The 24,772-nt window shown below is 37.0% G+C and overlaps 1 long non-coding RNA gene across 1 annotated transcript in view; it reads left to right on the top strand.

The window, feature by feature from the left end:
- LOC132343244 (uncharacterized) overlaps positions 1–17,296 on the top strand; it is a 324,929-nt gene extending 307,633 nt beyond the window's left edge. The window contains exons 3-5 of the long non-coding RNA XR_009491978.1: positions 10,202–10,259; positions 14,215–14,259; positions 17,153–17,296. This is a non-coding gene — a long non-coding RNA (uncharacterized lncRNA). The remainder of the gene's footprint in view (positions 1–10,201; positions 10,260–14,214; positions 14,260–17,152) is intronic.
- The last annotated feature ends 7,476 nt before the right edge of the window (positions 17,297–24,772 follow it).

Raw genomic sequence — 24,772 nt, 5'->3', positions numbered from 1 at the left:
ATAAAACAATTCATCAAGAAATGCTTGTTGATGTCTTTCTCCAAATTATTCAAGTTGTCTGAGGGTAAATCTTTGAATTTGGCTTCAGCTGCATTCTCCTTTGCAGTGAAAAGACATCTTGAGCTTCTTTCAACTTTGACCATAAGTCAGCCCTACAGCTAACAGAAATGGCCAAGAAAAACATTATTATGCTTTCGGAAGCTAAGTTAGAAAAGGAATAATAATTTCCTTCTCTAGTTTTCTCATCCATCTATAAACCTCCTTTCAATTAACCACAGTTTCTTCCTACCACTGCCCCAAAGTACCACCTGTGAACCTAAATTTTAAATCCCTGATACTGAAACCAAAAACCCACAGGAATAGCTTTGCCATAGTTTCTATTTTACATATTTCCAGGAAGAAAGAACACGTTTCAAAATATAATGGATTTATGAAAACAAACCAAGTTTATCAGTTTTGCTATCAGTACTTTCTAATTTTCTAAGATGTATATTTGTACTTTTTATTTAACTCTATATTACAAAAGCTTTATAATTACAAAAAGACAACATGAAATAGTACAACAAATTTGTATATACTCCACACTTGGATTATCCTAACACCTTACGTTAGACTCGTCCATATGATACCATTAACTGATATTGATATATAATTATTATTAACTAAAATTCATTATTTATTTAGGTTGACTTAGTTTTTTCTTAATTTTATTTTTTAATTCCAAGATCCCAAATTGAATTTAGTGGTCCTGTCTCTCTAGGATCCTCTCAGTTAAAATGGTAACAGATGTTTTCCTTGACTTTGGCAGTTTTCAGGAAATCTGGGCAGGTATTTTGTAGAGTGAGCCTGAGTTGGAATTTGTTGATGTTTATCTCATGATAGACTGCTGTTTTGGATTTTACAGAGGATAACCACAGAAGAAAAGCATTATTGTTATCACATTATAGCAAGAGTACATATTATAAACATGGCTTAACACCCCTGATGTTAATGTGGAGTTTATCAGGTTTCTTCACTGTTGAATTAATCTTGTTGGCCTCCTCCATTATTTTCACTAGGCTTCCCAGGTCGTGCTAGTGGTAAAGAATCTGCCTGCCAATGCTGGAGATGTGGGTTTGATCCTTGGGTTGGGAAGATACCTTGGAGTAGGAAATGGCAACACACTCCAATATTTTTGCCTGAAAAAAATCCCATGGACAGAGGAGCCTGGTGTACTATAGTCCATGGGGTCATAAAGAGTTGGACATGACTGAGTGACTGAGCACATCCTTTCCATATTATACTCTTCATGACAAAGTAATTTTCACACTCGAAAATTAAGGAGTTGTTTCAGCTCCTTAAAAATGAAGAATATACCTAAATTATTTGGAATTTTCTATATGGGAAATTGTTTATTATCCACCATTTATTTATTAACCATTTACTTATAATACTAAAGTCACCTGGAGATAGATATAGATATAGATATAGATATAGATATAGATAATATATTAAGGTTTAAAATGCAATACTATTTTTTTTTGGCTCAAATTTTCTAGTTTTAATTGTTTGGAAATCTCTATGTTGGCTTCTATATCCCTTTGATGCACTGCCAACACTTTTTATTTTCCACTTATATGGGCTTTCTTACTTTGGCAATGCAAGATGCTCCAAACTCACTTGTTTTCTCCCCCAGTCCTAGAATCAATCATTTCTCCAGGGGCACTGCCTGATTTCTTTTGTTGGTAAATGATACTAGAAACCGGGATCTTTTTCTAAGTGGGCTCATTGATCCTGGGGTATCACTGTCTCTAGATTTTCTCAGCCGATAACTCAAGGAAATACGTATCTATGTACTAACCTATATACGTATACACTCCTTCTCTATATCTATTTCCACAGGTATATGCATTGTTGCAATTATTTTTCTAATACCTTGCTAGGAATTTTTGTCTATGTTCCTGACAGCTATTGCTCTGCAGGGTTTCCCCCACACACACTTGTAATGTCTTTATTTAAAAAATTGTTAAGTCAAAGTGGAGAAAATGCCTTAGATAAGACACTGTATAACGTGTTCTTTGAATGGGATACTTATGCTAGGAATGCAGATATGTGTATGAGCATGACTGGCCTGGGTGTGAGTCCTTGACTGGTTCCTAGAAACTGCAATGTACTGGTGCAGGGAGGGCAAATTATCTCCCTCCCTCAGCCCTGGAAAAACCATCAGGCAAAAATCTTATAATGGCCTATGGTCGATTTGAAAGATAAAAGATTTGGATTTGGGATTAGAACTATACTCTCAACCCTTGATCCTTCAAAACCTGAGTGAGTAACAGGTTATCTATCCATCATGTGCTTAAATGACCACAACATTAAGAGGCTGTGAGAATAACTGGTTAATCTGAGGCAACAGTAGGTCAAGATTATAGAGATACTATTCCAAGCAGGATGACGAGCTGCCCAGAGGACTGAACGTAGTCAAGAACTTACCTGAAGTTGTTTACCAACTTAAGTTGTTTGAAGTGTGATTCCCAGCCTCTCTTGCAAAAAAAAAAAAAGTGGTTTTCTGCTAATGAATTGAGCAGACATTTAATATTTTACATACCTTTTGAGCTGTGTAACTAAATATTTCCATACTTGACATTTTGTTTTATTATGTAATTCATAAAATGGTGACGTGTATAACATTAGCTCAACCATATATTTATACTGTCGGGGAACTTGTGGTTATAGTTCTGTGGGAGAAATAATTTGTCAGTGTTCACCAGCTTGTAAAAATCTAGTGCAACAGCTTAATCATGAAATGAATGATGAAATGCAAAAAAAAAAAAAAAAAAACCAACCTTCAATTATTACCAAATCAGGAAAAGATGCCCCAGAGGCCACTAGGGTCCTTTCTAGAAGGCCCAGGAGGTCTTCTGATCAAGCCTCATAGAGGCTACTTTGTCATTTTTGTTGATTTAGATTAACTCTATGAGTTGGCAATTGAATAAGCTGTTTGAGAAATATTTGTTGAAAATCTTAGGGAATTATCACTCAGTTTCTCACCAATAAGGACCTCATCATTGCATGCTGTATGGTAAGTTGCTTCAGTTGTGTTCAACTCTTTGAGACCCTATGTACAATACCCTGTCAGGCTCCTCTATCCATGGAATTCTTCAAGCAAGAATACTAGAGTGTGTTACCATTTTCTCCTCCAGGGGATCTTCCTGACCTAGGGATGGAATCCTAGTCTCATGTCTCCTGCATTGGCAGGTACCACTAGCACCACCTGGAAAGGCCCATCTCATCTTTAAATGATGGAAAATATCTCACCATTAAGTATCTGAAGCCTCATATCCATTATTCCCTAAATGCAACCATTGTACTGGAGAATCTATTCCACCATATTAATTGACCATTGTCACCCAGTAATATGTATATACTTTCACAGTTTTAAGTTCCTCCTTGACTTATTTCTTTGAGAAGAAATACATCATGATATTATGTCTATGATACTCTCATATGCTAGCGAAGTAATGTTCAAAATTCTCCAAGCTAGACTACAACAGTATGTAAGCCAATAACTTCTAGATGTTCAAGTTGGATTTAGAAAAGGCAGAGGAACCAGAGATCAAATTGGTAGATCCTCTGGTTCATAGAAAAAGCAAGAAAATTCAGAAAAAAAACATGTATTTTTGCTTCAATGACTAGGCGAAAGCCTCTGACTGTGTGGATCACAACAAAATGTGGAAAACTCAAGAGATGGGAATACCAGACCACCTTACCTGCCTCTTGAGAAATCTGTATGTAGGTCAAGAAACAACAGTTAGAACTGGACATGGAACAACAGACTGCTTTCAAATTGGAAAGGTGTATGTCAAGGCTGTGTATTGTCACCCTGTTTATTTAACCTGCATGCAGTGTACATCATGCAAAATGCTGGACTGGATGAAGCATAAGCTGGAATCAAGATTGCTGGGAGAAATATCAATAACCTCAGCTATTCAGATGAACCACCCTTATGGCAGAAAGTGAAGAGGAACTAAAGAACCTCTTGAAAGTGAAAGAGGAGAGTGAAAAAGCTGGCTTAAAACTCAGTATTCCTTGAAATATGTATAATATCATATATGAAACGAGTCGCCAGTCCAGGTTCGATGCACGATACTGGATGCTTGGGGCTGGTGCCCTGGGACGACCCAGAGGGATGGTATGGGGAGGGAGGAGGGTGGAAGGTTCAGGATGGGGAACACATGTATACCTGTGGCAGATTCATTTTGATATATGGCAAAACCAATACAATATTGTAAAGTTAAATAAAATAAAAAAAAAAACTCAGTATTCAAATAACTAAGATCATGGCATCTGGTCCCATCACTTCATGGCAAGTAGATGGGGAAACAATGGAAACACTGACAGACTTTATTTTTCTGGGCTTCAAAATCACTGAAGATGGTGACTGCAGCCATGAAATTAAAAGACATTTCTTCATCCTTAGAAGAAAAACTATGAAAACCTGGACAGCATATTAAAAAGCAGAGACATTACTGACAAAGGTCCACATAGTTCAAACTATGGTTTTTCTGGTAGTCATGTATGGATGTAAGAGTTGGACCATAAAGAAAGCTGAGGAATGAAAAATTGATACTTTTGAACTGTAGTGTTGGAGAAGACTCTTGAGAGAACCTTGGACAGCAAGGAGATCAAACCTATCAATCCTAAAAGAAATCAACCCTGAATATTCATTGGAAGGACTGATGCTGAAGCTGAAGCTCCAATAGTTTGGCCACCTGTTGCAAAGAACTGACTCATTGGAAAAGACCCTGATTCTAGGAAAGATTGAAAGCAGGAGGAGAAGGGGATGACAGAAGATGAGATGGTTTGGTGGCATCACTGACTCAATGGACATGACTTTGAGGTAGCTCTAGGAGTTGGTGATGGACAGGGAGGCCTGGTGTGTTGCAGTCCATGGGGTTCCAAAGAATCATACATGACTGTGCGACTGAAGAAAACTGATTATTTTGATAATGAATCAATTTTATTTTTATAATGATGAAATTCAAATTTGGTTTCTGGATTCAATAAGCTTGCAAATTCAGATATCTGCCTGAATGGGAGGATGATGATGTAGAGTACAATATTACAAAAAAGTGGATTTTACTTCATTTTCTTTTATAGTTAGAATAAAATAGGAAGCATTCAGCAGGCTTCTGTAAGAATACCATTCCCTTTAGACTGTGGGACTTACTGAATAGCTTTCATCGTGTCTGATAAAGTGTAGGGTAAAATGCATTAATTTATTCTAACCACAATAATCAATAGTTAGTCCTTCTGAGCCATTTATTTATTTATTTTTTACAGACTACTCAAGATAAATGAGATGCAATTTGGTGAACATTAGAGCCCTTTCTTTCAACATGTCTCATTTAAAGCTGATATTTCCTTCCCCTGTAAAATGTGATACTACTTAGTTGTATTCTGATGTAAAGTTTGGGAAATTTTCAGTTTTCTCATGTGGTATGACCAACGGAAAGTAAAAGTTGCTAAGTTGTGTGCAACTCTTTGTGGCCCCACGAACTGTAGCCTACCAGGCTCCTCCCTCCACTGGAGACAAGAGTACAGGAGAGGGTTGCCATTTCCTTCTCCAGGAGGTCTTCCAACCCAGGGATTGAACCTGGTCTCTGCATTGCAGGCAGACACTTTACCATCTGAGCCACCTGGCAAAGCAGACACTTGCCCCAAATCCAACAAGTAATAAATGGCAAAGCCTTTTAAATCTCACTCCTATCTCAGCTATGCATTAAATGAATAAGTGATGACCTGTAAGGTCTGCTTATCTTTCTTGTTTTGCACTGTATTAGTTCTCTATAGCCTCTCTGTCTTCCACTACAGCATCACTTTAGCCACCAGGACCTACATTTAGTTTGCTTACAGCCCCCTGACATTTTCCATCAGGTACTGAGGTGCATTGTGCACTTGTTGGCATTTAACATTATCCTCAGGTTTTTCCATTTAGACAACAGCAAATGCTGCAAATGATCCTTAATCTCCTGCTGACTTTTAGGCAAATAGGTTTCTAGACCTCAACTCAATCATCTTTCTCTCTCCATCATAATAAATTGAAAACATGAAATAACCTGTTCTAACACCCAGTTTCCAATCTTATTCACTGTTATTGGATTTACATGGTTCTACCACATTTGTCCTTATTAATGTATCAGTGACTTCTGTATACTTATTTTTCAATCCTCCTATTTCTTGATTTCAGTCAATCTCTCATTCTTCTTTAAAACTGTTTCCTCACATTCACTTTCATATTTGGTTCACCTTACAATCTGTGCACTTCTTTGGATCTCCTCCGCCTTGTTTATAGGTGCAGAATATTCATATCCCTCTAGTATACACTGAGTGTCTTTTCTTTTAATTCTTTATTCTCTTGATAATTATGTTGGGGACTCAGCAAATTTTCTCTGTAAAGGACCAGAGAGTAAATATAACTAGAAAGTGAGTTTATCGTGTGGGTTGTCTGGTGTTTGTCATAATTACTCAATTCTGGATTGTAGTGTGAAAATAGCATAAACAGTGTATAAACTAATGGGTATAGCAATTAAAAAGTAGCATATCATTTAGAAAATATAGTTGGCCACTGATCTTGTTCAATATTGAGAATTTTATTTGACTCTGTACTATTACAATATAGGTACTTTCTAGCCAAAAACACTTTTGTTATCTGTACTCTTTTTATTTAACAATGTTCAATGAGCCCACTATCACAGAATCTTAAATTCAAGATTTCAAACTATAATTATAATTTTCTCTTTCAAACTTTATTTTATGGCAGAGAAAAATTATGAGTTTTTTCTTATGTTTTTCTGCATCAACTGTTTAAGCTTGGTTTCAGTTTAATGATGATTTGGTGATTTCTCCTCAGTTTCTTCTTCTCTGCCACCTTCCTTAGCTAGCTCAAACACAAGTTAGAATAGATTTGAAATAACTGCATAAGGAAAAAGCCTTCTGATAAATTTTATTGAAGTTTCCTGTTATCTGTTCTTATAATGAACTGTACAAATTTATTTTTACACTCATCAAACCTCTCATTACATATGCAGTAGTTGTCTTTCCAACTTTGAATATATGTTAAAATCAGAGATGATGGCTCTCTTGTTACTAGATTTTCTATTGTAGAGAATCCAATGAAAAGAACCCATTTTCAAAAATATATTGAATAAATGTATATATTTTTTAAGGTTTCCCAGGTGGCTTAATGGTAAAGAATCTGCCTGCCAATGCAGAAGCCACAATCAGGTTTGGTCCCTGAGTCAGAAAGATCCCCTGAAGAGGAAATGGCAACCTACTCCAGTATTCTTGCCTGGAAAATTTCATGGACAGAGAGGCCTAGAAGGCTACAGTCCATGAGGTCACAAAGAGTCGGACATGACTGTGAATGCACATGTGTTTTAAATAATGAGTTGTAATCTGGTAAGTTAGATTGATAAAGCTACCATAGCAAAATACCACAGACTGCACAGACTGGGTGTCATATACAACAGAAATTTATTTCCTCACAGTTCTGGAGGCTAGAAGTTCAAGAAATGGAAGGGTTAGTTGCTCTGAGGGCCTTTCTTCTCAGATTGCAATTGTCTGTCTTTCTCTGTGTATGCGCCCATTCCTAGTAACTTTTGTGTCCAAAGTTCCTCTTTTTTAAAAAGTTTTCTTTTTGCCTGTGTCACCGGTTGTAATTAATTGCATTTAGGTTGACATCAAGAGATGGGAATACCAGACCACCTGACCTGCCTCTTGAGAAACCTGTATGCAGGTCAGGAAGCAACAGTTAGAACTGGACATGGAACAACAGACTGGTTCCAAATAGGAAAAGGAGTACGTCAAGGCTGTATATTGTCACCCTGTTTATTTAACTTCTATGCAGAGTACATCATGAGAAACGCTGGGCTGGAAGAAGCACAAGCTGGAATCAAGATTGGCGGGAGAAATATCAATAACCTCAGATATGCAGATGACACCATCCTTATGACACAAAGTGAAGAGGAACTAAAAAGCCTCTTCATGAAAGTGAAAGAGGAAAGTGGAAAAGTTGGCTTAAAGCTCAACATTCAGAAAACGAAGATCATGGCATCCAGTCCCATCACTGGGAAATAGATGGGGAAAGAGTGGAAACAGTGTCAGACTTGATCTTTTTGGGCTCCAAAATCACTGCAGATGGTGACTGCAGCCATGAAATTAAAAGATGCTTACTCCTTGGAAGAAAAGTTATGACCAACCTAGATAGCATATTCAAAAGCAGAGACATTACTTTGCCAACAAAGGTCCGTCTAGTCAAGGCTATGGTTTTTCCAGTTGTCATGTATGGATGTGAGAGTTGGACTGTGAAGAAAGCTGAGTGCTGAAGAATTGATACTTTTGAACTGTGGTGTTGGAGAAGACTCTTGAGCAGTCCCTTGGACTGCAGGGAGATCCAACCAGTCCATTCTAAAGGAGTTCAGCCCTGGGTGTTCTTTGGAAGGAATGATGCTAAGGCTGAAACTCCAGTACTTTGGCCACCTCATGCGAAGAATTGATTCATTGGAAAAGACTCTGATGCTGGAGGGGATTAGGAGCAGAAGGAAAAGGAGATGACAGATGATGAGATGGGTGGATGGTATCACCAACTCGATGGACGTTGAGTTGGAGTGAACTCTGGGAGATGGTGATGGACAGGGAGGACTGGCATGCTGCGATTCATGGGGTTGCAGAGTCAGACACCACTGAGCAACTGACCTGAACTGAATCAATGATTAAGATTAAGTTTATACCTGTTTTTTAAATTATGAAATTGTGATAACACATTTGCAAGTATGGAGACTTGGAAAATACAGGATAAAGCTACATATAGTCTCACTATATTATAACTATTTTAAATAGACATATTAAGATTTGTAGTTGACGTTTCTATATCAAACTCTCAAAAATTAATAGAACAAATAGGCAGAAAAGTAGAAGGATATAGTAGGCCTGAAAAGCACTATGAATCAATTCAACATAATTAAGATTTATACAATTTTCACACAACAGCTGGATACAAATTCTATTCAAGTTCCCATAGACTATAAACCAAGGGACACGGGAACATATCCAGGGACATAAAATAAGGTGAAAAAAATTTAGTGGTCTAAAGGTATTTAAATCATATAGATTCTATTTTTTATTATTGTGTAATTATGTTAGAATTTAATATCAAAAGATTTGAAAATAGCCTACATATTTTCAAGTTCAATGTGACATTTGCCAAGAGAGATCTTTGACTTAGTCATTGAAAACCAATAAAGTGAAAAGACTGAAAAAAATCAGAGGGCAATTGCAGAGAAGAAAACATTTAAATGAGAAATTAACATCAAAATGAGAAATTAATATCAATGATAATTTGAAAACCCCACATATTGGACATTAAATGTCCACTTTTAAATTATGACTGTATCTAAGAAGACATAACAAGGAAAATCAGAAATATTTGTAATAAAATAAAAATGAAAAGATAATTTATCAGAATTTGTTGCATGCTGCTCAGGTTGCTCCATTCAACTAAATACAATGTAGATTACTGAATAAGGTATGAAAACAAATAATGGACCCTAACATAAAATTTTGTGAAGTTTGAACAAAATATGTACTTTAGTTAATAATGCTATATCACATAAAATTCCCCCCTTTTCCTGCAACATAATATTTTTTTACATTCTCAGATTCAAAGTTTAATTTCTTATAAGAATACCAGTCATAATGCATTAGGGCCCATTCTATTGCTTTATTTTAACTTAATCACTTCTTTAATGTAATATAAGTGAAAATTTCAATAAGTGAATTTGGGAGATGAACAGAAATTTCTCCATAATATCTGAGAAATAAAATCAAATGTAGATGGTAAAGTATACATTGGCCTTTTTTTTTTTTTTGGTCTAACAATCACTCTAGAGAATGAGCTCTCAAGGACAAGGCCACATGTTATTTTCCTTCTCTCTGCACCTGTAGCCTGGTACCTATAGAGAATTAAAAATAAAAAAAACAAAGTTTGCTATACTTAATTAAATTGAATAAAATGCAAGGTTGTAAAGTAAGAATTTTTTATCAATGAACAATTGATAAAATATATTGGCATAAATATATTCTTACTGCATTAATTATGTGAAACACACACAGAACTTGAGGGAGAATCTGGATATTTTTAAAGCTGTACTTTTTAATTTTCTAGTTTGGATTCTGCTGTGAAGAAATGAAGAGGGTAAAACCACCAAAATTGCCATAGAGAGGTAATAAAACCAACTTCAATTTTTAAGATCAACTTTTAAGAATGAATCAAGTCTTAGGTAATTCATAGCATGTTTGAGCAAAAAAACTAAGCTTGGGATTCTTTCTAGCACAACATACTCATTTTATTATTTCTTAAAAATCATGAATATACATTTATGGCCAGTTATTTCAAAGGGAAATAGTTTAAAATGTCTTGCATGTGTGGGTTTTATCTATTAGTACTCTTCACACAAATTCAAGATGTTTAAGTTGTAGTTCCACTTACAAGATGAAATTTAATCAGGCTTTTTAGAACATTTACATCTCTCAGAAGTAGAAGGGTGTATGATCATTTTGGAATATAAAATCATGATGAAAGTTGACGTGATATGATTTCATATAAGCATTTATAGCATAAATAAATCAACTCAAACATTTACTACTCTATATGAATCAGGCATGAAATATAATCTTTCATAGAAATTGATTTTTGTCATTACAGTTAATTTTTTCTGCATATGTTTTTCAAAGTAAAACCTTGAAAATACACAAATTAGTTTTTTTCTTTTCCATTATATGATATATGGCTTTCATTAAAATTGAGAAATAATGGTTGTTTACTTATTAGATAATTACTAATTAGGGGTTCTTTTTTGCCTGTTTGTTTGGATGCCAAGATTGGTTGAAATTTTTTAAGTGCTTTAGTATTTTTGTTTTTGGCAACTTTTTCTTGAATCATGGGAAGTGCACTAATATTTCTCAATGTAAACAATCAAAAGATTCCCAACTTAGACCAGAAGGAAAGTGGGGGTTAAGGACTGTGAGGAATATTGAGAAAGGACAACAAAGGATTCTCTGGAAACAGTAAAAGGACACTAATAAAAAGGCACCAACTAGGATAAGAAAGAATAGAAAGTTCCTAGCTCAGTGAAGCTTCCCTGCTTTGTCCTTAGTGAGAAAATTGTCACAGACTAAGAGCCCTGGCTTTCAGGGGGCTCATCTCATTAATTTTGCTTCTCTCAGAGGTTGTAGCCTTGGAGCCTGTCAATCACTAGCCAAAAATTGTAATCCAATGTATTCTGTTCATTTTCTTCTCATTTTTGGTGCTAGGGCTTCCCTGCCGGCTTCCCTGCCTACAGTGCCAGAGATTTAGGTTTGATCCCTGGCTCAGGAAGATCCCTGGAGAAGGGAATGGCTTCCCACTCCAGTATTCTTCCTGGGGAATCCAATAGACACAGGAGCCTGGAGGGCTCATGCAGTCACAAAGATTCGGATACGAATGAATGCTAACACACACAGGGCTGGTTTGACGCCATTTCAGTTCAGTTCAGTTCAGTCGCTCAGTCATGTCCAACTCTTTGCTACCCCATGAATCGCAGCACGCCAGGCCTCCCTGTCCATCACCAACTCCCGGAGTTCACTCAGACTCACGTCCATCGAGTCAGTGATGCCATCCAGTCATCTCATCCTCTGTTATCCCCTTCTCCTTCCTGCCCCCAATCCCTCAGAGCCCCAATCCCTCCTCTAATGCCCCCAGCATCAGAGTCTTTTCCAATAAGTCAACTCTTCGCATGAGGTGGCCAAAGTATGGGAGTTTCAGCTTTAGCATCATTCCTTCCAAGGGCTGATCTCCTTCAGAATGGACTGGTTGGATCTCCCTGCAGTCCAAGGGACTCTCAAGAGTCTTCTCCAACACCACAGTTCAAAAGCATCAATTATCTGGTGCTCAGCCTTCTTCACAGTCCAACTCTCACATCCATACATGACCACAGGAAAAACCATAGCCTTGACTGGACACACCTTTGTTGGCAAAGTAATGTCTCTGCTTTTGAATATGCTATCTAGGTTGGTCATAACTTTTCTTCCAAGGAGTAAGCATCTTTTAATTTCATGGCTGCAGTCACCATCTGCAGTGATTTTGGAGCCCCAAAAATAAAGTCTGACACTGTTTCCCCATCTATTTCCCATGAAGTGATGGGACCGGATGCCATGATCTTCGTTTTCTGAATGTTGAGCTTTAAGCCAACTTTTTCACTCTCCTCTTTCATTTTCATCAAGAGGCTTTTTAGTTCCTCTTCACTTTCTGTCATAAGGATGGTGTCATCTGCATATCTGAGGTTATTGATATTTCTCCCGCCAATCTTGATTCCAGCTTGTGCTTCTTCCAGCCCAGCGTTTCTCATGATGTACTCTGCATAGAAGTTAAATAAACAGGGTGACAATATACAGCCTTGACGTACTCCTTTTCCTATTTGGAACCAGTCCGTTGTTCCATGTCCAGTTCTAACTGTTGCTTCCTGACCTGCATACAGGTTTCTCAAGAGGCAGGTCAGGTGGTCTGGTATTCCCATCTCTTTCAGAATTTTCCAGTTTATTGTGATCCACACGGTCAAAGGCTTTGGCATAGTCAATAAAGCAGAAATAGATGTTTTTCTGGAAATCTCTTGCCTTTCCATGATCCAGCGGATATTATCAATTTGATCTCTGGTTCCTCTGCCTTTTCTAAAACCAGCTTGAACATCACGAAGTTCACAGTTCACGTATTGCTGAAGCCTGGCTTGGAGAATTTTGAGCATTACCAGTTGTGTCCAACTCTGTGCGACCCCATAGACAGCAGCCCACCAGGCTCCCCTGTCCCTGGGATTCTCCAGGCAAGAACACTGGAGTGGGTTGCCATTTCCTTCTCCATTTCCTATTTGGAACCAGTCTGTTGTTCCGTGTCCAGTTCTAACTGTTGCTTCCTGACTTGCATACAGATTTCTCAAGAGGCAGGTCAGGTGGTCTGGTATTCCCATCTCTTTCAGAATTTTCCACAGTCTATTGTGATCCACACAATCAAAGGCTTTGACATAGTCAATAAAGCAGAAATAGATGTTTTTCTGGAACTCTCTTGCCTTTTCCATGATCCAGCGGATGTTAGCAATTTGATCTGTGGTTCTTCTGCCTTTTGTAAAAGGAGCTTGAACATCAGGAAGTTTACGGTTCACGTATTGCTGAAGCCTGGCTTGGAGAATTTTGAGCATTACTTTACTAGTGTGTGAGATGAATACAATTGTGCGGTAGTTTGAGCATTATTTGGCATTGCCTTTCTTTGGGATTGGAATGAAAACTGACCTTTTCCAGTCCTGTGGCCACTGCTGAGTTTTCCAAATTTGCTGGTATATTGAGTGCAACATTTTCACAGCATCAACTTTCAGGATTTGAAATAGCTCAACTGGAATTTCATCATCTCCACTAGCTTTGTTCATAGCAATGCTTTCTAAGGCCCACTTGACTTCACATTCCAGGATGTCTGGCTCTAGGTCAGTGATCACACCTTCATGATTATCTAGGTCGTGAAGCTCTTTTTTGTACAGTTCTTCTGTGTATTCTTGCCATCTCTTCTTAAACGTTTCATTTCGTTTTTGCTTAAAATGTTCTCAAAATACATTTTCTAAATTAAAAAAAAAATATGCTCAACAACCTTTCATCTTATAGGGCATTCAAATATTCTCTTCTGTAATTTACTTATTTAACATCTCTTCATTCTTTCAAATAGGGTGTTAAGCCCTTAGGTTACCGTTTTTTCTATTTTTCAACTTATTGGACTTGAAGAACTTGATTGTTGTTCCCTATCACTTGAATTTTTAAAACTATGCAAGTCAAACCTAGCTGCTCAGTCTACCAATGTTGTTTCCAGTAGGTTGATTTTGTGATTATTTAACCCTTTGCCATTGTGTGTCATGCACTATTGATTTCCATCTCCAAGAATAGAATCATCTTTGCCTTCAAACCCAACCAGTTCAGATAAGTAATGCTAGATTTCCAATTCTGAGCATCTGTTACTTGACTTTTTTTCCTGCCAAACTTTAAACTTTTTACTTTGTATTGGAGTATGGCCATTTAACAGTGTTGTGGTAGTTTCAGGTAACCAACAAAGTGCCTCAGCCATACATATACATGTATTCATTCTCCCCTAAACTCCCCCCAATCCAGGCTGCCACATGCCACTGAGCAGAGTACCATGTGCTGTACAATACAGTAAGTACTTGTTATCCACTTTAATATACTACTGTGTACATGACCTTCCCAAAGTCCGTAACTTTCCCTTCCCTCTGGCAACTGTAAGTTCATTTTCTAAGTCTGTGAGCCTCTTTCTGTTTTGTAAATATGTTCATTTGTATCATTTGTTTTTAGATTTCACATATACAGTATGTCATATGGTGTTTCTCCTCTCTCTGCTTTACTATACTCAGTATGACACTCTCTAGGTCTATCTGTGTTGTTGCAAATGGCAGGCATTATTTCATTCTTTTTAATGGCTCCCAACCCACAGGTTGGGGGAACATATTTGCAAATGGTGTGATTGATGAGTTTAGTTTCAAAAATTTACAAACAGCTTATGATGCTTAACAGCATCAAAACAAACAACTTACTCAAAACATGGGCAGAAGATCTGAATAGACATTTCTCCAAAGAGGATATTCAGATGGTCAATAGGTACATGAAAAGATATTCAACATCACTAGCTATTAGAAAAATGCAAATAAAAAACTACAATGAGATATCACCTCACTCTGGTCAGATTGGCAATCTTAAAATAATCCACAAATAATGAATGCTGGAGAGGGTGTGGAGAGAAGGGAACTCCCCTACATTGTTGGTGAGAATGTAAATTGGTACAGCAACTATGGAGAATAGTATGCTAAGTTGCTTCAGTCTTGCCTTCTTGCCTGACTCTGTGTGAACCCATGGACTATAGCCTGCCAGACTCCTCTGTCCTTGGGATTCTCCAGGTAAGAATACTGGAGTCGGTTGCCATTTCCTTCAGCAGGAGAATAGTATGGAGGTTCCTCATCAAACTAAAACTAGAGGTACTAAATGACCCTGCAATCCCACTCCTGGGTGTATATCTAGAGGAAAACATGATCCAAAAGGATACATGCACCCCAATGTTCATTGCAGCACTGTTTACAAAAGCCAAGACATGGAAGCAACCTAAATGTCCATCAACACAGGAATGGATAAAGGAGGTGTCGTGCATATTAACAGTGGACTATTTTTCTGTTACCTAATTTTATTGTTAAACATTATGTCAGTCTCTAGTGGCTCAGTGGTAAAGAATCCACCTTCTAATGCAAGAGCCGCTGGAGATGCTGGTTTGATCCCTGGGTCAGGAAGATCCCTTGGGGGAGAAAATGGCAACCCATTCCACTATTCTTGCCAGAAAAATCCCATGGACAGAGTAAGTAGCATGGTGGGCTACAGTCCATGATTTTGCACAGAGTAGGAAACAGCTGAGTGACTGAGCATGCACATACACAAGCTGTCAAGCCAGAGCAAAGATAAAATAAACCAACTATGTATTTTACCAGAAAGAATTAATTAAGTATAAATACTTAGGTCAATAATCTTAAAAATGGCAATGTGTTAGTTTTCTAGGGCTGTTGTAGCAACACGAGCTTCCCAGGTGGCTCAGTGGTAAAGAATCTGCCTACTAATGCAGAAGATGTGGGTTTGATCCCTGGGTCAGGAAGACCCCTTGGAGAAGAAAATGGCAATTCATTACAGTATTCTAACCTGGGAAATCCCATGGACACAGGAACCTGGCAGGCTACAGTCCATGGGATAGCCAAGAATCTGACACAACTTCTGACAGCACACACCGTAACAAAACACTACAAACTGAGTGACTTAGAATACCGATTTATTTTCTCACAACTCCAGAGGCTTGGCATCAAGGTCAAGCTTCTGGCACGGTTAGTTTCCTCTGAGATCTCTTGCCCTGTCCCTTTCTAACTCTTCACCTGGTCATCACTCCTTACATGTGTGGTACTGGTGCATTTCTGTATATACTAATCTCTTTTTATAAGGCCAACTGTTTTATTGCATTAGTTCCAAACATAATGGTCTCATTTTAACCTAATTACCTCTTTAAAAGCCTTATCTCTAAATACAGTCACATTCTGTTGTACCTGGGGTTATGACTTCAGCATACAAATTTAGGAGGACGCAATTCAGTCCATAACAGGTGGGATACACCTGATCTAGGTTGTAAATATAGAAATGGCTTCCAGTAAGCCGCAAAGCTGACTCTCTAAAGATTTAGAAAAACAACTGGAGCCAAGGAAAGCACACTATTAAAACTCACACCAGAGTGTTTCCAAACTTAGGTTTGGCTTCTCCTCACTCACAGGCCAATAATTCAAGAGGCAAGTCTTACTAGAAAGAAAGGAGCTTTAATTAGGAAAGTTCCAGTCTGGGGAGATGATGGACTCCAGAGACTAACTCTGAAGATTTTGCTCAGTTAGGACAGTTTTTAGAGGAGGGTAGGGAGGAATGAGGAAGAATAATCTCAGAGAATCATCTAAGCAGGAGGTTGGTTTCTGAACCAGGGTCCATTGAGTGCAAACTGACTGACTCTTTCTTCAGATATTATCTTGCCCTCCTGATTTGCATGTAGGATTGCTTAGGGTGTTGTTGGGGGTAGAGAGCTAATCATTCTTTAATTACTTAATTCTTCATTCTTACCTATTTTTATGTAGGAAAAGAATCAAGGTTAGACAAGGCATAGTGTGCTTTCAAGAATGAGTAACAGGAGATAGTTTAAATTGCCTAGTGATCTCATTTCTATAATTAGATTATTTTAAGATTAGAAGGGAATAGAAATGGGCAAACAGGAAAACAGCAAAATAGAGGCTAAAGGATCAGTGAATGGCTGAGAAATGCACTGTAATATTTGTCTGAAACTCTACTCAAAACTGGTTAAAATACTTTAAATCATCATATTTTTAAAATGTTTTTTTCTTATTATTAGCCTAATTTGAAATCCTGTTGCTTTAATTTTCTTGATTCTTTGAGTACAGAGAAACAGGTATTATAGTTTTGTTGGTTTAATTATTATGATTAATTGTGTACATATCTTTCTCAACAGATTACCGTTTTTCCCGCTGACAATACATCTAGTCATCAATTGTCAGACTTCACCTTTCAAATGTTTACTTTGCAATCATATTTATTTGGCATGTTAAAAAATGTGCATTTCTAAAACAAATTTCTCATCTAGAAATAAAGTAGTTTGGGCTCAGAACACTCTCATTTTGTTTATTATATTGACATTTTGAAATGTGCAATTAAATTTAGATTTAGTTTTATAATACTCCTTCTGAGGTTCACTGTCATTCATCCTACAGATAAATGTCTTACTTGAAATATAAGACATTTAGAAGGTTAAACATGAGGCAGGTTAAGAATGGAAACTGTAAAGTATATTTTACAACAGATTTAATAAGAGTATGGAGAAAACATAGAAATCCAGCAGTATCATTTATATACTTATGGATGATTCCTTCTCTTTTCCATTAGTTATTTTTTTTATAGATAATTCTACATGTTAATTCCCAAAGTTATAAAAAATAGATTAAGATACAATGACTATTTTACCAAATGCATTTTTGTTTCATTGGACTGTTTGCCAGAGTGGAATCTATACTGACTGCATTTCTCGTTACTATGTTGGTAGAGACTATAAAGAGAAAACAAATGAATTTGGGATAAATACAGGAAAATAAATTGCCTTTGAGGCAAGAGATAGATGGTCCCCAGGCTAGGCATTTACAACTAGCTTCCTGTTTACACTTCATGGGGCAGGAAAAAAAGTGGACTTCAGGTGGGACCCTTACAACTAGCTCAATAGGTGGGCTCCAGGTTAGATATTTACAACCAGCCTCCTGCTTGCTCTCTGAAATGGAAGTAACAACTGAAACAGGGTGAATAGCCAGGCTCTGTCTCCTGTGGACACCTTATGATAACAGTTATGCAGGAACAGAAAGGGCTTAAACCTTGTTTGAGCAAAAGATCAAGAGGCCATGTATTTCCCATTTTGGGGCACAGGAGACATCGTAGATGTGCAGAAATGCTTCTTAGGGTTCAAAAATAAGGGGATGCCAAGCCATAATAAGTCATGCTTCTCCTAGACAGCTTTACATTGAAATCTATACTGGAAAAAAGTTGTGCACACATATCAGAGAGGATCCTAGCACAGGTCAGATTGGAAAAAGAAGCCAGATAATTGGCCAAAGGTAAACAAAGGCCTGGAAGAACTGCCCTATGAAAATGATTTAACCACCTCTTTCCTATACTCCTCAACATTAATGGGGATGTGCACATCCTTTATCTTCGGATATGCATCTCTGCCTTGCTTCCATATTAACTAAACAAGCTTTCTCTGTTTAAACAAGCTTTTTCTTCCAATTGCAGTCATCCTATGTCTCTAATAATAAAATTTGTGCCTGTGTTTACAGGCTTAGCCCCTGTGAGAAATGCATTTTTCACTGGGGTCAAGAACCAGGGAAAAATAGCTTCCACCCTTTAGCCCTTGCTGGTTTGGTAGCTAGGATTCCTGGTTTTCACCCAGGCTACCAAGATGTAATTCCTGGCACAGAATTAAGATCTTGCTTCATGCCACCACTTTGTGCCTCTCCAAGATCACCTTTGCCTAGCTGACTGTGGTATTAAAAAGCATTGACCTTGTCTGTTTCTATGCCTCTATAACTCCTTTCTTTTGCCCTGTTTCATTAAACCTTCCAGTCGGAAATGAGACAAACTCCATCTAAGTGAACTGATTCCTTATCTTTATTGGTTCATGTTTATTAAGGTGCAGTACTCTCTGTTGAAAGGTCAAAGGCTTTCTTTTGTCCCTGCTAATTTATGCTTCTCAAACAATTGGATATATCATGTAAGCCCATTCCTGGATCTATATGAAAAATTGATATTTTGCTTAATTTCTCCTTTTCTTCTACAGAATATTATCTTCTTGGATATTTGTATTAAATTTGTGTTTACTGACTGTTAGGTAGTTAGAATAGAAAAAAGGAGTCCAGAATGGCGGTGGCTAAACAACGAGGAAGGGAAAAGCCCGTGAAAATAGAACAAAGGAAGGCCCGAGGACTGAGTGAGGACCTCAGGTAGAACAAACAGCACTCGTGGCTAGCCCACTTTACATAGGGCAGGCCTGGGGGAGGAAAAAACATAAAAAGAGGAGCCAAAGGGCCGGGGGTCTCTCTCTCCCACACACGCACACTTGTTCTCTCTTTCTCTTCTCTTTGTATCTTTTGAGTCGGCATGCCCTCGTGGCTTGAGGATGTATTTTCCTTTATTTTCTAAATAGAACTGATCTGTCCAAGAGCTATAACACAGGCTGTCAGAGAGCATTGATCTGCTGAGGGCTTTAACATCCGTCACTTCAAATTTTTGTTGTGACAAGACAGAACTGAGGAGATTACACCCCCCTGACATAAAGAAAGCTGAGCTCTGAGGAACTGATGCTTTGGAACTGTGGTATTGGAGAAGTCCCTTGGACTGTAGGGAGATCCAACCAGCCCATCCCAAAGGAAATTTGTCCTAAATATTCATTGGAAGCACTGATGCGGAAGCTGACTCCAATACTTTGGCCACCTGATGTAAAGAACTGACTCATTGGAAAAGACCCTAATGCTGGGAAAGATTGAAGGCAGGAGGAAAAGGGGATGACAGAGGATGAGATGGTTGGAAGGCATCACTGACTTGATAGACATGAGTTGGGCAAGCTCTTGGAGTTGGTGATGGACAGGAAAACCTGGCATACTGCAGTCCATGGGGTCACGAAGAGCTGAACATGACTGAGTGACTGAACTGAACGGAATTGAAACCTAAATCACTGAAAAGGGAAGATTCAAAGTCCAAATAACAATTGGTAAATAAAGGAACAAACTTTTAAATTTCTGAATGTAAAGCTGTCCTAAACTATATTGTGAAAAATAATAGACATAGACCTCTTATAAACAAACAAACAAAAAATACTGAAAGCACAAGCAACACATAAATGTAAAGGGAATAAAATGACATTTTCATCAGTAATTAGCATAGACTTAGAGACTTAAAGATTTATTTGAGATCATCAACTTATACAAATACAAAGAAAAATATTACTTAAAAAAAATTGCCCAAGACATTAGTAAAGCTTGATTATTTCTGGGCAATGTTTTAAAATGTAATCATCAATAGTAACTTTTATAAAATCAAAGCATTTAAGAAAGAAAGTATCATGATTATATTTTATAATACTGATAATTCTGGACAGTTTCATTTGCTATTCTATAAAATTGTTAACATAATTATCACAAAAGATGGTTAAACAATTCATAGAATGTCAGAAGATGTATATTAAAAAGCAGAGACATTACTTTGTCAACAAAGGTCCATCTAGTCAAGGCTATGGTTTTTCCAGTAGTCAAGTACAGATGTCAGAGTTGGACTATAAAGAAAGCTGAGTGCAGAAGAATTGATGCTTTTGAACTGTGGTATTGGAGAAGACTCTTGAGAGTCCCTTAGACTGCAAGGAGATTCAATCAGTCCATCCTAAAGGAGATCAGTCCTGAGTGTTCATTGGAAGAACCGATACTAAAGCTGAAACCCCAATACTTTGGCCACCTGATGCGAAGAGCTGACTCATTTGAAAAGACCCTGATGCTGGGAAAGACTGAAGGCAGGAGGAGAAGGGGACGACAGAGGATGAGATGGTTGGATCACATCACCAACTCAATGGACATGAGTTTGAATAAACTTGGGGAGTTGGTGATGGACAGGGAGGCTTGGTGAGCTGCAGACCATGGGATCTCAAAGAGTCGGACACGACTGAGCAAACTAAACTGAACTGAACTGAAGGTGTATGGTTTAATTTTTGAGTTTCTGAAATAGGCAAAAATAATATTCAGTGAAAAAAATTGGGAGAGTGGTTACCTTTAAGGAAATAGAATTGAGAACTCTGGGAAAGAACTTGTAGGAACTTTCTAAGGAGATGGTAATTGTTTATCATGACAGAAGTTTCAATTATATAATATACATGCTTTCTCAAAATTCTCAGGAATTTTGTATATATCTCTGTGTATAAAGGTTTGCATGTGTCTCTGTATAAATCTACCTAAAACAAATGAAAAAACCTAAACAAATATTGAACTCTAGTTACTCTTATGGAGAAGGCAATGGCACCCCACTCCAGTACTCTTGCCTGGAAAGTCCCATGGACAGAGGAGCATGCTGGGTTGCAGTCCATGGGGTCGCCAGGAGTTGGACACAACTGAATGACTTAACTTTCACTTTTCCCTTTCATGCATTGGAGAAGGAAATGGCAACCCACTCCAGCATTCTTGCCTGGAGAATCCAGGGATAGGGGAGCCTGCTGGGCTGCCGTCTATGGGGTCGCACAGAGTCGGACACGACTGAAGTGACTCAGCAGCAGCAGCAGGTACTCTTATGCTTCCTGAAATCTAAAGGTGAAATGGATTATGTCTGTAACTTGGTTTGAAAAGCATCAGAAAACTAAGATAAGTTGACAAATGAACAATTATATAGATAAATGATACAGTTGTATGTTCATTCTAGAATCTAGGGGGAAAACATATAGGTGCACTATTTTACCTTCTCTGTACAATTAATTTTTGTAATAAAATATTATAAAACTGTAATGACATATCTTTCCTAATAGTACACTGTTAGATTTATATACTGTTACATTTATAAGAAAAAAACATGATCATCCCCATACTTCCTTCTCTATGAATATCTGTAGTAAAGAAGTATGTCCAAAATTGCTTATGTGTGGAGGATATAGATATATACAGTTTATACATTTTATAAGGATTTAATTGTAAGATATGTCTGTAACTAATTAATTAGCTATCTGTTACAAGAGGAAGCATTTTTCTCCCCTACTTTGGGAAATAACTGCTTTCCCATTGTGAAATATGTCAACAATGAGAAAGCACTATATAAATAAATGGCACTCAGGCTTCATTCAGAGGCCATGTGTTATTTTAACTTTTAGAGTTTTATAATACTAACAGATTTACTTCTTCTCTGCTGCTGCTGCTAAGTCGCTTCAGTTGTGTCTGATTCTGTGCGACTCCATAGACGGCAGCCCACCTGGCTCCCCTGTCCCTGGGATTCTCCAGGCAAGAACACTGGAGTGGGTTGCCATTTCCTTCTCCACTTCTTCACTACTATTCCTTTAATTGACTATGTCTAACAATGTTTTATTTGTTTGTATGTTTTGTTTCCCCCCGCTTTCCCATCAGATAAATGTATCACCTCTTTTCTTAAGTATTTATAAAATTATATAGTCTATCCGTAGATTTATCTCCTTAATTGTAACCTCTTTCTCCTTCTTCCTCTCTTACATTTTAAATGAAATTGGAAAAAATTAGGCAGGATTTATGGAATATAATAAGCGGTTAAATTATGTGTGTAAATATAAGACAGAAAACCCTCTACAATAGAGGTGAAATCACATATTTGGTCCAAGAGTTTGTGAAAAGAAAAATTAAATGAATCCCAATTAAACCTAGCACAAGGCTTAGTAGACTTAGTGTTTATTTTTCATTAGAAATTGGAAGAACACACTCCTGGGAATAGAGTGTTTTAAAGGAAGATCTTTGGTTTCATGTTAATTAAAAATCAAAACTAACCTCAGACTGAGTAAAGAAATGCAATTGCTTTTTTTCGTATGAGCAAAGCACCAGAAAGAATATCTTGGCATTTAATTTCTATGTGTGAACTTGCAGTTAATACTGTTTCACTGTAATAAATTACCACACTGCACTAAAAACAGCTCATAAGTATTTATTGCCTACTGGACTTGTATCATAATGATTCTCCAGATCACAAATTTCAGATATTATTTTGTATTTTCTTTATCTATAAATAAAAATAATAAACATATTTTTCTAAACACCATGGTTCAAATTTATATAAATAAGTCATTTACAGAATTGTAAATAAATCAATTTTGTCTACTTAAAATTTTCTTTTCACTTAGAACCTTTAGTTTTGTCATTGAAATAATAATATCCATTGCAATACATTTCAAGTAAGGATTAAAATTAATTTAATATATTCTCTTCTGAGAATAATGTGGCTGCATTGCAAACTTTGAAAAATAAAATATTAATATAAAATATTTTGTTATATCATTTTCAGATAATTTGTAAGAATCATCTTAGCAAACTGTGTAGAGAACAAATCTAATAAATTTCCTATTAAAAACCAGAATATTTAACAAAATGTTGATTTATAGTATGCGTGCTTGCTAAGTCACTTCAGTCATGTCCAACTCTGTACAACCCTGTGGACAGTAGCCTGCCAGGCTCGTCTGTACATGCGATTCTCCAGGCAGGAACACTGGAATGGGTTGCCATTTCCTTCTCCAGGGATCTTCCCAATCCAGGGCTTGAACCCATGTCTGTTATGTCTCCTGCATTGGCAGGCAGGTTCTTTACCACTTGCTCCACCTGGGAAGCCTGATTTAATGTATGGGGGTCTACTAAATATTTTAGATTAAGAATCACAAATTTTTTAAATTGTTGCAAAATAAAGCAAACTGAAAAATTAAGAAAATATTACAGATGTATAACATTTTAAAAATGTTTATCAGTTTAGTTCAATTCAGTCGCTCAGTCATGTCTGACTGCGATCCCATGGACTGTAGCATGGCAGGCTTCCCTGTCCATCACCAACTCCTGGAGGCTGCTCAAACTCATGTCCATTGAGTTGGTTATGCCAAAAAACAAGATATTTCTGTATTGAGAGAGGAAAGCATTGATTGAATTAAACAAAATAATTTCCAATTATCTGTTTCAGAAACACAATGACAATTTCAAAGTAACAAACTAGTCTATAAGTATATTTCAGAAACAATAACTGAATTTCAGACTAAAGGCTTATAAGTGTAGACATTTTCCAGATGTCATGTTTGCTAAAGTATTAATTACATAAATCCTATGGAAGACATATATTAAAAACTGGTTTGCTATATGTACAACATTTAAAAGTTAGTGTGACCTCCTAAATTTAGGACTCTAATTTTAGAGGCCAAGATACTAAAATGTGACTATGCTTTGAAACAGCAACATTTGTAAAAGTACAACTTTATTGATCTTTATTGAAATTTGAAGTTCTTATGTGCAATACAATTGTTACAAATGATAACATAAAAATCATTTTATTATAAGTAACATAATGCTGTATCAATTTATACAAAAACAAATCAAAACCCCTACAATATTGTAAAGTTTCTAGCCTCCACTTAAATAAATTGAAAAAGAAATTACAAAGCCCCAACAGTTAGGGAGAAATCTATAGTAGTAGAAGAGTACAATAGTAGAATAGGAATATAATAAAAAGATTACAATTGTGATCCATTCTGAGAAACAGTGCATGAAAAAAGAAAGTAAAAAGAAGATTACAATCTCATACAGAATGCATGTGTCTTCAACAAAATGTACTTTAAGTTGTTGAATAATATATTTTTCCATATACAATGCGGGTCAAATTTTACCAGTGTGGTACCATTTAGTATACCTCAATCCAAATTTAAAATTAATAAGAAATACACACCAAAAGGGCTTCCCAGCTGTCGCTAATGGTCAAGAATCTGCCTGGCAATGCAGGAGACATAAGAGACCTGTGTTGGATCCCTGGGTTGAGAAAATCCCCTGGAGAAGGAAATGGCAACCCACTC

The sequence above is a fragment of the Bos taurus genome, chromosome 20 (assembly GCF_002263795.3).
Source record: "Bos taurus isolate L1 Dominette 01449 registration number 42190680 breed Hereford chromosome 20, ARS-UCD2.0, whole genome shotgun sequence".
In the NCBI taxonomy this organism is placed as follows: domain Eukaryota; kingdom Metazoa; phylum Chordata; class Mammalia; order Artiodactyla; family Bovidae; genus Bos; species Bos taurus.
Note: the sequence above shows the minus strand (reverse complement) of the source record. Positions and strands in the feature narration are given on the sequence as shown.